Source organism: Perognathus longimembris, chromosome 1 (genome assembly GCF_023159225.1).
Source record: "Perognathus longimembris pacificus isolate PPM17 chromosome 1, ASM2315922v1, whole genome shotgun sequence".
Lineage (NCBI taxonomy): Eukaryota > Metazoa > Chordata > Mammalia > Rodentia > Heteromyidae > Perognathus > Perognathus longimembris.
In genome coordinates this window covers 98177995-98190833 of record NC_063161.1, presented here as the reverse complement: position 1 = coordinate 98190833, position 12839 = coordinate 98177995, and the positions used below count along the sequence as shown (strand labels likewise).

At 43.5% G+C, this 12839-nt stretch overlaps 1 protein-coding gene across 2 annotated transcripts in view; it reads left to right on the top strand.

Moving 5' to 3' along the window:
- Positions 1-2042: 2042 nt before the first annotated feature.
- Pip5k1b (phosphatidylinositol-4-phosphate 5-kinase type 1 beta) overlaps positions 2043-12839 on the top strand; it is a 250200-nt gene continuing 239403 nt past the window's right edge. For both annotated transcript variants that reach the window (XM_048332891.1, XM_048332901.1), the window contains exon 1: positions 2043-2634. The gene's annotated coding sequence lies outside the window, so the exon portion shown is untranslated. The remainder of the gene's footprint in view (positions 2635-12839) is intronic.

Sequence of the window (12839 nt, the reverse complement as noted above, 5' to 3'; positions counted from 1 at the left end):
GAGGCAATCTCAAAGTTTTGTAGAGTTTCTTCGAACCCTGTTTCATAGAGTTTGCTCTCTAAATAAACAGTGGATAGTCAGCTTTGTGACTTCCCTCTGTAAAGCTGTTGCTTGCTTCCATGTCAAACCCAACTTCTGAGGAGAAAAGAGGGCTGTGTGGAGGTTCACATGTATATGGCATTCACAGGTAACTTGTGCAAACACTTCTGATCCACTGTGATTTCATTTAGGATGGACTTTGCCTATTTTTCTGGAACTGACTTTGCACTTTTACTTATAATGCCTCTCTGGGAAGCAAATTCATGTTCAATTCCTTGGATTTCAGAGCAGAAATCTGAGGAACAAGGGAAGGGAGACTGGAATTGCCCCTTCCCAGATCCCAGCTAGGCTGTTAAAATGGTGAAATGCTGCCCCCTATACAGTGATTCATACCAGTCAGCCTGATGGTTCTCTGATCTCTTCTTGTCTGCTACCACCCCCTCTATCGGCCCCATCTTGAACTTTGATAACCCAGTGTTTCTGTATTTTTTCTTGTTGATCAGGAACTGTGTTCTGGTCTTCAGTTCATGGAATGTCTCTAAGCCTTAGTTTTCTTATCTGTAAAGTCAGCAAGCTGGAGCTGATGTAAGATCCTACCTACTCTGAGGTCTGAAGAGCCTAGGATGCAAGGATAAAATCACATTCCAGAGGGTTCTAAGAAAATGATCCCCTAAATCCCAGCTTCACCTGGAAAACTAATCAAAGAATAATAGCTACTTGTTTTGTTAATTTTACTTCAATAAAGCTTCATATCAAAAAAAGGATATTTTCTTTATTAGGAAACTACTGTAATACATTCCAGGTAGATTATTAAACCAGTAAACACTCACTGGGGATGGAGGGGGCAGGAGAGATGGACATGGGAGTTACCAAGAGATTTCAAATCTTTGAAAAGGAAACTCAAGGGAGAGCATCTTAATTCATTTTGCTCCAACCAGTCAGGGTTATGTGACAAGGATCAAGAAATGCTGATCTTCCCGGGGCAGAATGTAGCACAGTTTTAACATCTGTCTTGATATGTTGTTGTGTTAAAGAAGGAAAAGGTGGAAGGAAATAATGGGGCTGAAAATACGACTGGTTTCGATGGGGCTGGGAGGCATCTGTCACTTTTCAGTTCCTATTAAGTGAATTTAGCTTTAAGATCCCAGGCTGAATCCCCCCACTCCAGCCTCAAGAACCCCTTAGATCTGGCCCCTACCCTCTTTGCAGGTGGACTGAGCCTAGGTGGGATTACAAGAGTCCCCAGCCCACTCAGCACTAACAATGGAATATTCATTCCCCCATTAGAACACTTTTTTCTCCTAATTTTTAAAGTTGTTATAATAAAGATGATGCGCAGTTACCTAAGTCAAGTAAAGAGTATATTTCCTTCTGAACACTGTGGCCCCTTAGACGCCGGGACCCCCCCTCCTCAGCGTCTTCCTACCTGTTCAATGGTTCTTTAGTTTCTGGGCATAACTGGTGCTCTTAAGAGAGCTGCCCATCGCCCCACAATTCTAATCAATCCCTTCCTGGGGGAGGGGGGGACCCACGCAGGTGTTTAAGTGCTGACTTTGCGTGGCCAAGAAGCGTTTGGTGGGCAGACCATCCGGCGCAGCCAGGTTCAGTGGCCTGGGGAAGAAGGGACACCCTGTCCCAAACACAAACCTGTTTAGCCGGGCTTCACGACTCTTAAGAATCGCCCAAGAAGCATCGCCCTTGGCGAGTCCTGTGAATCCCAGGAGGAATCGGCCGGATCTAGGGGTTCCTCTGGCCCAGGATCTCCATCCTGGGCACACCGTAGCGGGACTGGGCGCCCGGTCCCCACGCACCGCCTCAGACCAGCCAGCCCCGACTGCGGCGGACACTCGTGCCGCCACCGCTGCTGCAAACCGGTCTGGTTTCCCTGCAGGGCGAGCGGGGATGGAGCGAAGGGGTGGAGAGAAGCGGGGGGGGGGGGGGGGGCGGGGGGGTGCCTGGGCGGCCGGCGGGCGGGGCCTGCAGCCTCCCTGAGCCGCGGCGGCCGCTGTGCAGCCGCCTCGCTCGCTGGCTCGCTGGCTCATTCCCTCCGGGAGCCAGGCTCTGAGTCCGAGCGCACACTGTGCTGGGAGAGGGAAGGAGAAGACCCGCGCCCCGAGCTCGGGGAAGGCGGAGCCAGGGGCCGCGCCGACCGCCAAGTCTGCATCTGGAGGAGGAAGCAGCGTCTCGTAGCTGCTGGGCTTCGGTGGCCGGAGGACTGGCAGGGAAAGGAAGGGGAAAGCGGGGACACAGACACACAGACACACACACGCACGCACACACACACTCACACACACCCCGCGGCCGCGGCGCGCGCGCATTGCACACTCGCAGCCGCGCGCCCCCGCCGAGGCGCGTCCAGGGTGAGTTTGGCCGAGCCAGGGCTCGGCTCTCCCACCCCCGGCTCCGCTTCTCCTCCCCACCCCACCACTCCCCTCCCCCGACACCTGCCCGCCGCCTCCCGGCGCGGCCCCCGGCCCCGCCCCTCGCGGCCGAAGCTCGCCCCGTGTCCCGGAGAAGCCACAACATCCCGACAACTTACAGGCTGTGGCGCAACTGGTCTCGACCGCCGAGGCTCCTGGAGGCTGCCTGGGTGAGGTAAGTTTCCTGAGCGCCTCTGGTCCCCCACCTCCCACCACCACCCCTAGACCCTTTAAGACGCTAGCGCTGGGGAGGAGGGCTGGGTCTTTCCGTAAGACCTGACCTGCCTCTCTCTCGGTCTCTCTCTGCGTCTCTCTGTCTGTCTCTGTCTCTGTCTCTCTGTCATTGTCTCTCTGTCTCTCTCTGTCTCTCTCTGTCTCTGTCTCTGTCTCTCTCTGTCTCTCTCTGTCTCTCTGTCTCTCTCTGTCTCTGTCTCTCTCTGTCCCTGTCTCTCTCTCTCTCTCTCTCTCTCTCTCTCTCTCTCTCTCTCTCTCTCTCTCTCTCTCTCTCTCTCTCTCTCTCTCTCTCTCTGCCACTTTGCCAGTCCGCGTTGTGCTGGGGGTGACATGGAGGGGGCGCCCGTGGCCGCCACCGAAGCGGGATCTTCGTTCCTTGGGGCCACAGCTGCGCGCACCTCGCGGTCACCCCACTGGCTCTCCGCTCCGATCCCTCGGGCCGCAGCGATCACTCCGGGTCACTTAACTAGGACCCCCCCCCCCCCTTCAAGGGAAACCCACAGAGTTTCGCACGGAAAGAGATTCTCCATCCCCACCCCCACTCCGCCCCCCTATTCCCCAATCTCGCCTGGCCATTAAATAGCGGCGAACTTGGTAGGTGCCTCTGGCATCTCCGTGGGGGCTTGCAAATCGGGGTTCTGGTCCTTTCTGGAACTGGTGCCGGATAGAACAGGTGCGGTGTGGTTCCTGCCTAAATGCAGGGGTGGAGCTGTGCAGGTCCCTGCTCTTTCCTAGCGGGTCAGCGTGATGATTTAACAACTGGGGCTGAGTGGGGGTGGGGGTGCGGGCAATCGGAAGGAAGAAAGGCCGGGTTTGGTTTGGTGCTGGTGCCTGGAGATTCCAGAATGGAAGGCAACAAATGTCTGCTTATCTCTCATCTATGCAGATGAGCGTGTTGTCATTTCTTATCCTTTCCACCACCACCCCCCCCCCCCCCCCAGTTTGCTTGTCTCTGGTGCTCAGCGTGGTTGGATGGAAACCTGATCCAGAGAAGTTGTTTGGGTAGGCTGATGAATATTTTTTTTCCATCTAATCTATTGAAATCGGGGCTGCGATCAAGGAAATGCTAGAGACACGGATGCTTTTTCAAGGGAGCATGTGGCAAACCCCAACTAACTCCCCTCTAGCCATTAAAGATTAAAACATCAAAGTCCTGATGACTTTGTCAGCCCCGTAGATCTAAAACAAATGACCCTTTAAGGGACAAGGCAATTAAGAATGTGTTCCCTTCCTGAAAGGAAGTGGTCCCCCACATCAGTACTCCTGAGCTTCCGCTCGGAGAACCCCTTCAGTCCCTCTGAAGAAGCCTATTCATCCCGAGACTTCGCTCTTGTTCAGTGGAGAGGCTGAAGTGGATTGCAGTTGTCTGAGTGAAGAAAAAGTCAAAGCATTGGTTTCATTAGGACTCCAGTGTGATGGAGTAAATAGTGTTCAAGGAAGCTTTTGTTAGAGCCTCCCCAGCTGAAAGGAGACCCTGAGAAAACAAACACACACAAACCATTCCCAGCCAAGTCCGCCTAGGCGGGAGGTTGAGTCACAAGTGTCATGCATGATCTCGGAGCTAAGGGCAATGGCGGGTTTTGTTCAGCAGTGGAGACTGTGTGCACTGATGAGAAAGGTGATGAGTCTGGGCATGATGAGGGATGATGCCTTACTTGGGGTGGAAAATTGAAGAGAGCTGAACGATGAAAACCACACTCCATTTTTGCCCCAAAATTAAGACTAGGAGGATTTGGTAATAACACCTTACATTTGCATCCATGCCTTGCAGTATTTAAATGCTTTGCAGTATTCTCCTTGAATTCCAGCCATTTTTTTTTGAGAGAGGCAGGATGGAGATGATGAGCATATATTTAAAGAAGGGATGGGAGGCTCACAAATTCAGAGGTTTATTTATTAAAGTAGCAAGTGGTTGGTATGAAGAGTTACCGAAGGTTTGTTGTCACAATGTTAGTCCTGTGCTTGCATTAATCCCCACCCCCTCTGGTTACAGTGTTCCTACATTCATTGTGTTCTGTATAGTCCCATTATGAATTAATGGTCACATTTGACAGATGAGGAAACTGAGACTTAGACAAATGATAGGCGATTTCCATGTTGGCACATGTAATTTGCTGGAGTTTCCAACAGTAAACTTATTTGCTGATGGCCAGTTCATTGCTTTGTATTTGCTGCCCATGTCCTACTTCTAGCAATGAGGACAGATGAATCCTGTTGTGTACCAGAGATGGCTCAGCATATTGTTTGGTGACCCAAGTTCGAGTTCTAGCACACATGTGACAGATTACATCACCTCCGGGTCCAAAGTTGCTCTCATATAAAACAAACAGTCCATATGAAATTATGTTTTGGTTCCAGCTTTCACCTCTATAAATCCTTACCAATGCGTTTCTAATATAATGGTACCATTTCCATTAGGGAAAGGAAAACTTTCTACGCACTATCGACTAAAGGATTTAACTGATTATCCAGTCTACCCTGTATTTGCTTTATTTACCATTTCACCTCATACCAGGGAAAGAAAATTGCAAATGTACTTTAGGTTAGCACCCATATTACTTAGTGTTTCTATTTTACTTGAAAATAATCTGCAAGGCTGAAGTATTCTCAGACTCATGTTCATTGACTAACAGTAAACTCACACCTTATTTTTTCTTTAGTTTTGTAGTCTGCATATAGTAAACATTCTCCGAATAGCTATTGAATTCATGAAGAATGAAATCACTCATAAGCAGAACATATGCTGCAAAACGTAGACAAGCATTTCACCATGTAAATTCCCAGCACATGAGAATTTGCCTATAAGAGGTATGCCCTGTAAAGCCAGTAGGTACAGGAGGCTGTCATTCCCGTTCAGGAGTCCACCTTACAAAAAAAAAAAAAGAGTTTTTCTGTCTGTAGACAATAGACTCATGTCATCCAAGTGGTGTGCTCCTTTTTGCTTCTCTTACTTGCTAGTAACACATATGTTCCCCCAAAGGGATCACATCCTAGCTAGAGCATGATCCTAGAAATTGATTTATCTACTTGATGGAATCGTGTATCTTGAGAAAGAGAAAACAGCCCACTTCTTTTTAAACAGATATGGAGTAAAAATTTCAGTAGATGCTAATACAGGCTCTTGCTTTGCAGAGAGGGGATTCAATACATAAGTCAACCAAGTTTCTAGTTCCTTTAAGAACACTCTTTTTCTTTCTACCTCTGCTTCCTAGTTACAAAAAGGTAGTATGTTTTAATGTTGGAAGCGTAATGACAGGGATATAATAGATCTTAAATATTGCTAACTAGTCCCGCCATTTGTATTAGGGGTTGGTTGACATATGTTTCCTTCTGATAAAGAATTCAAAAGTGCATATTAACTTATTTAGAGATATATTTCTTTATAGGGCAGAAAACGAAGATTTAGGGAGGTGAACTACCTGCTTATAGTCATGAGGATGATGTAATGAGCCAGAACTAATGTGGCTAATTAAGGAGATTAATATTTAAGGTTTTACCAGGGTTTATGATAAAGGTGAGTTTTTCATTTTAAAAAATCATAGTGGTTACATAAAACTTTGTTTCCTAGTAATTCTTTGAGTACAAGTACCTTCTTTTAAAGAATATAGTACTTAGATTTTCCTTTCCAAGTAAATACCATTATGGAGAAAATGTTTCTCCATTCTTACCTATTCACTATGATTCTATTAGCTTATATACATCAACTAATTCATCATTAATACTTTTTTACAAGTAGAGCTTGGAGACAGAGACTTGTTTCAATAGAAACACAAAGCATTCTGGTTTCTAAGTTTCTCTTCCTGGTAAATAAAGCCAGAAACTAAAGGTGGTCTTGTCATCCAGCCAGTAGCGTCATTCATATGTATACATTTAAATTTATATTTGCATTTTGCTTGTAGTTCTGTGAAGTAGTGATTCAGAACAACATTTAATATCCTTGGAAAATGTGTGTGTGTGTGTGTGTGTGTGTGTGTTTAAATATGGCTATAGCCTTCATTAGAGTTACTCTGCAAAACATCTAGTTCTAAATGTATTTGTGTCCAAAACATTTTTTCTTTGTATCAAATACATTGACTGGAGTTGGAAAGAGTCCTTTATTTCTTTAGAGGCTGCCCAGTTAGAACTGTACATTATGTAACTCAGATGTTCGTTTGTGATCTTATCTATGGAGCAGGAGATATTTCTTCTAAATGGCAGAGAAAATGGTAGGAAAAAAATATGTAGCATTGTTTTATTTAGTTTAATAAATCAACTTTAATCTTACTTTATTGATGAAATTTGGGGAACACTATTATAAATAATTGGCTGACATTGATGAAGAGGTTAGTCAACAAAATCCTTTCAAAAGTTAAAAAAAAATAGGCCAGGAAAAATAGCCTTGATTTTTTTTTTATTTGGTGTGATTTATTCTCTGTTTTATCTTCTTGGGCATAACTTCATGAAAACTGTAAAAAAAAAAAAAAAAAGGTGATGATCTTCATAAAAGCACACAGATTCTACCCAAATTAGATTATCAGTTGAGACATGGTTGCTTCTTCATCAGGCTGGCAGGGGCTTGATATTGTCACTAAGTTAAACTCACTATGGAATGCAAAGCTGCATGAACTGTACATTGTCTCCGAAGCAAGAATTGTTTAGGGGACCCATTCACGATGCACATGCAGTATGTTTGGGTAGCTTACATAATGGGTGAACAGCATGTTCTTGAGACTCATTTTCTTTAATATTTTTAGGAAATCAATTGTGATTAAAAAGAAATATAAAACACTAAGTGTTTAGTATTGCTCCTACTCTAAAAATGGATGTGCTTGTGTTTCTGAAGAGGGTCAGGTAGAGATTCTGATTGCAGGTGCTGGGAGCCCATAGAATATAATTACCTTGACTTGGAACTAAAGCTGAGAGACAAAACCGTCAAAAGTTCATCCATTTTGTAAGGGGGAAAGGTAATAGTTAAGCTTTCTGCATTTAGTAATGCTGAGAAAGGTATTTGGGGAGGAGGATAAAGTTATAACTAGACATAAAAATTGTTCCTTGGATGGGCGCTAGTGGCTCATGCCTATAATCTCAGCTACCCAAGAGGCTGAGATCTAAGGATCGTGGTTCAAAGCCAGGCCAAGCAGGACAGTCCAAAAGACTCATATCTCTAATTAACCACCAGAAAACCAGAAGTGGTGCTATGGCTCAAAGTGGTAGAGCATTAGACTTGAAAAGCTCAAGGATAGCACTCAGGCCTTGAGTTCAAACCCCATGACTCACAGGAAAAAGAAATGTTGTTTGGCTTCTTAGACAGATAGAAGAAAGGCAGTGGGTCAAACATGTCACACATGATTTCTAAACATTAACTCATACCTTTATTCTTTCTTTTTAAAATTAAGACCATTATTATGATGGCCACATACTTGGTCCTAATATTTGGTAATAAAGCAGGGAAGCAAAACTAGTGGCAACAATGGAAAAGGAACACCATGACTTCTTTGAGGTAGAAACATATCACAGGTGTTTAGCAAATGTATGTGAGGTGAAAAGATTAGGTATTATATTTTATTTGTACTTTTATCCTTGGCACTTCGCATTCTACCTGGTAAATAGTGAGGACTTCTTAAATGTGTACAGTGCAGTTTATGCATTCAGGTAGATGCTACTCTTCAAACTCGTGGGATATTTCCTAATTATTTTATTGATTCTAGAATTTTCTGAATCATTTTAGAAATGTTATGCAGTATGATAGAACTCTAAATTCAGAAGTTTACAGTGATTCTTTTTTATTACTATAAGCAAATTTATTCAATAAATTCTAACCTTAATGACTGATTGATTGGTTGGTTGGTTAATTGATATAGGATCTTGTCTAAGGGCTTGATGGCCTGGAACTCGGTGGAGCCCAGGCTGAGTTCAAACTCTCAATCCTACCTTAGGCTCTGACCTACAGAGATTGTAGGTGTGCACCAGAGGGCCCAGTTCTAACTTTTCTAAAAAAGAACGTGCTTAGAATATTTAATTACGTCTCTTCTTTAGCAGAAAGAGTAGTCTAAATGCAAATTTGTGTTCTATTTTTTAATGGTACTGGCTTGAACTCAGGGCCTCAGGTTTTCTCTTGGCTTGCTTAACTTTTTCACTCATGGCTAGTGTTCTACTACTTAAGTCATGCCTCCACTTGCAGCTTTTTGCTGCTTACTTGGAGATCAGAGTCTTGTGAATTTGTTTACACTGGCTTGTTCCAAATCTCAACCTCCTATCAGCTAGGATTATAGGCATGAGCCACCAGCACCTGGTGAGAGGTCTTGGTCATGGTCATTTCTAATGCTGATTTTCTAGTGCTCCATAGTTGGTGCTTAATAAATGTTTAAGTAAATGAGTGAGTAAGTCCTATCAAGATGAAATGGGTTACTACTGAGATGGCTTACTTCATTCAGCTATGAGGACCATTAAATCTTAGCAATGGAAGCTACCTTAGAATGATGTAGTAAACATTTCTTTAGGTGAACACATTCTGACATGATTATGAATGAAGTCCTATCTCTATTTAAAGAGAAATTTCTTCCATTAACTTAAAACAAAAAAAGCAGAGGGGCTGAAGATAGAGCTCTTTAGTAAAGAACTTACCTAGCGTTTGTGAGGCCCTAGATTTGCTCCCATGTGCCATGCACATACATGTGTGCACACACATGCACACACACAGAGTGAAAGAAATAGAAAGGAACAGATGAGTAGAACTTGTTTAGAATACACTAAAACATTACAAAATTGTTAAAAATGGGCTCCAAAAGTGCCTATCTTATTATAAACAAATATAATTTTGAATTAAGATTTTTGTTCCTGGCACTGGTGGCTCACACCTATATTCCAAGTGACTCAGTAGTTTGAGTTCTGAGAAGTATTGAAGTTAGCCCCATCAGAAAGGTGCATGAGTTCATATCTCCAGTTAACTAGTAAAAAGCCAGAAATGGAGGTGTGGCTCAAGTGGTAGTATGCCAACCTTGAGTGAAAAGCTAAGGGAGAACACCCTGACCCTGAGTTCAAGGCCAGTATTGGTACAAATAAAAGATACTTTATGGTGAAATATAAGGTAAATCCTCTGATACTTCATATAAAGGATCTCAATCTCAGCTGGGTTTTCTTAAGCATTAGATACGTCAATACTTCAGTACCACAAAAGAAGTCTGGGCACTTATTCACATCTCAGAGCAGCAGAATCAGAGACAGTGAGATAAGTAACAGCACTCTGAGTGGGGACAGGCCTCTAGATGTTCTGATGTACATTCAGTATTAGCTATCAGTAAACCTGTGTCTTGAAATAAAAACCTTCAGGAATGTTGGAAAGTCATCTGTCTGTCCCATCACAACTACCAAGGGAAAAAGTAAAGAACAAAACAAAACACATCCTCCCTCAGCTTGTAAATCAGAAAAGAACAAATTCTTGAAAATAGATCAGGTGTCTAGTACTTCAGGTAGTGGACAAAAAAAATTTTGGTCGTCACTGACCCTGCAGAGTGATTGACAGTCCTTGGGATGGTACATAGTTAGCTCATGGTATGTGGGCAATGGGGGTTAAGGCACCAGCCTATGACTTAAATCAATAGATAACGGTGGAGGCAAGACTCTGAGAGCAAGCAGTTGTGTCTAGGGAAGAAAACAATGCTTTGACGATGTCTCAGAATATTTTAAGTCATCTCAGTTCTCTAGATATTGCTGAATGTTTAACTCAGAAAGTGACAGGTGCTGCAGGGTATTCGCAAATAAAAAGTAAGTATAAGGTGGTCCTGGCTATCCAAGAGGCTGACTTTACTGAGAACCTGCTCTCTTTCCAGGCTCTTCCCCACATGCCTAAAAGATGGTCCACAGCATCCTTGCTGATAGAGCAGGACATAGAAACCTCATCAGTTAGCCCCTTGCTTGTGAGCACAACCAATAAGAGATGAAGGCTAAGTTAACTTCCCTTGCTTTTCTGACTTTAAAATCGTCATTCTTTCTCCATGCTTCATATTATAGCCCCTCAAAGTGGAGCTTGGAATATGAGTTTTCAGAAGGAGAATCATAAGTGAATCTAAAAATTATATATCCAACCTGCATCTCCCTTTGAATTCTAGATTGCATTGGTGTTGCACTTAGATTTCTCCAAAGGCTCCTCCAATTCCCACATGTCTAGCCTTAGGATCCTGACCTCTTTTATCCATGCTTGATGCCATTTAGGATTCTAGCTTTGTGGACTAGTCACCAACTAGCAGAGCTTGGAAGTCTTCCTTTCCTTCATCCTTTCTGCCTACCACATTTAATCCATCACCAATTTCTATTGGTATTACTCCCTGAATATTTCACCCATTCAGTGGTTTTATTCTATCTGTAGATTCCTAGCCCAGTTTCAGTAACCAGAGTCTCATTGGTCTCTGTGGCCTTTCTCTAATCATTGGGCATGCCACAACTCTTTTCTTTTGTCAGTTGTGGGACTTGAACTCAGGGCCTGGGTGCTGTCTATGAGCCTCTCTGTGCTCAGGGCTAGTGCTCTACGACTTGAGCGGCAGCGCTACTTCTGGTTTTTGAGTGGTTAATTGGAGATAAGAGTTTCATGGGGACTTTTCTGCCCAGGCTGGCTTTGAACTGCGATCTTCACATCTCAGCCTCTTCTTATCTCCTTTACTACTAAAAAAAAAAAAAAAAGCTAGAAGTAGAGCTGTGGCTCAAGTGTTAGAGTTCTAGCCTTGAGGAAAGGAGCTCAGGGACAGTGCTCGGGCTCAGAACTCAGTACCCTGAGTTCAAGCCCAGGATCATCAAAAACAACAACAACAACAAAGTACAGCTAGTTTCTTCTGACAGACACATGCATGGACATTTATGTGGCCTCAAATATAACATTCATACATATATATGTAATATTAGCCTTTGTTCAAAATATTAAGGCTAATAAGATTTATATCCTTGAGAAAAAGTAGTTGTAGAAGGATTTAGCTGGAGCTTAAAGCATTCTCTTCCATGATCTAGCTATCTTTAAGATTGAGATAGGATTGTAGCATCTTGTATAACTGGTGAATATAAACTAGTGTGAGCTAAGCTTGCTTTTTTATTATCTTTTCAAATGACTTTGTCAGTCAATCATACTTAAATAGTAAATAAAAGAAATACCACTCTGTCTTAGCTTAGGCTGCTGTAGCAAAGTACTATAGGCTGGGAAGTTTATTAACAAGAGAAATTCATCTCTCAGTCTGGGGGCCAGAAGGCTCACACCAGGGTGGCAGCATAGTTAGGTTCTGTGAGGGCCCTCTTCTGAGTGACAGACTTCTAGCTTTTTATTATATCCTCATATGACAGAAAGAGGGAGAGAGAACCTTCTAGTCCTGTTTCCTCAGGTCCCCATTTCCACTCACGGAAACTCCAGGCTCAGGACTTAATCACCTCTGAAAGGCCTCATCACCTAATACCATCACATTGAGGGTTAGGATTGCAATAGATGTTTACGGGGACATGAAGAAATGTGTTCTGTGTTGAAACCCAGAACATATAGAGATGTAGAGGTATCTCTCTCTCTCTCTCTCTCTCTCTCTATATATATATATATATATATATATGTATACATATGTATGTGATCAGTGTTTTCATGACACCTTAACTAAGCTACACAGTACTTAATTAAGCTACATGAAAAGTACACTGCTATTTGTTGTTATGTTCCCTGTCACCTGCAACCTCTACCAAACTCTAGCCACCATCTCCCTGACGGATTTGACTCCCTGTTAGAGGGCTCTGAGACCTACAGTTTTCAGAGCATGAGTCTAATTCATGGTTCTCACTGCTGCTGCCTGTGGCCCTCACTCTCCATCTAGTGCTTGATTGCCACATCCAGTGTCTTTGCATTCCTGTGGATTGGTTGAGATGATTGACTCACTCCCAAAGGAGCTGCCAGGTTTAAGTTCTGTCAAGAAGGCATAGTGATCATGACATGGAAAGTAGGCACCCAATTGAACTTTGATTGAACTTGGACTTGAAAGAGAGTGGCTTGGGAGCCCACCTTATCTGTCACAGAGGATTGACACGCTTCCATAAAGAACCATAGTGTGCAGCTAAATTTCCTATTCATTTGTTTAAGTAAGAACCTAAGTACCCTAAGAAGAAGAAACAAAAGCCTTCCTTAAGAATACATCAAGAACAACCTGG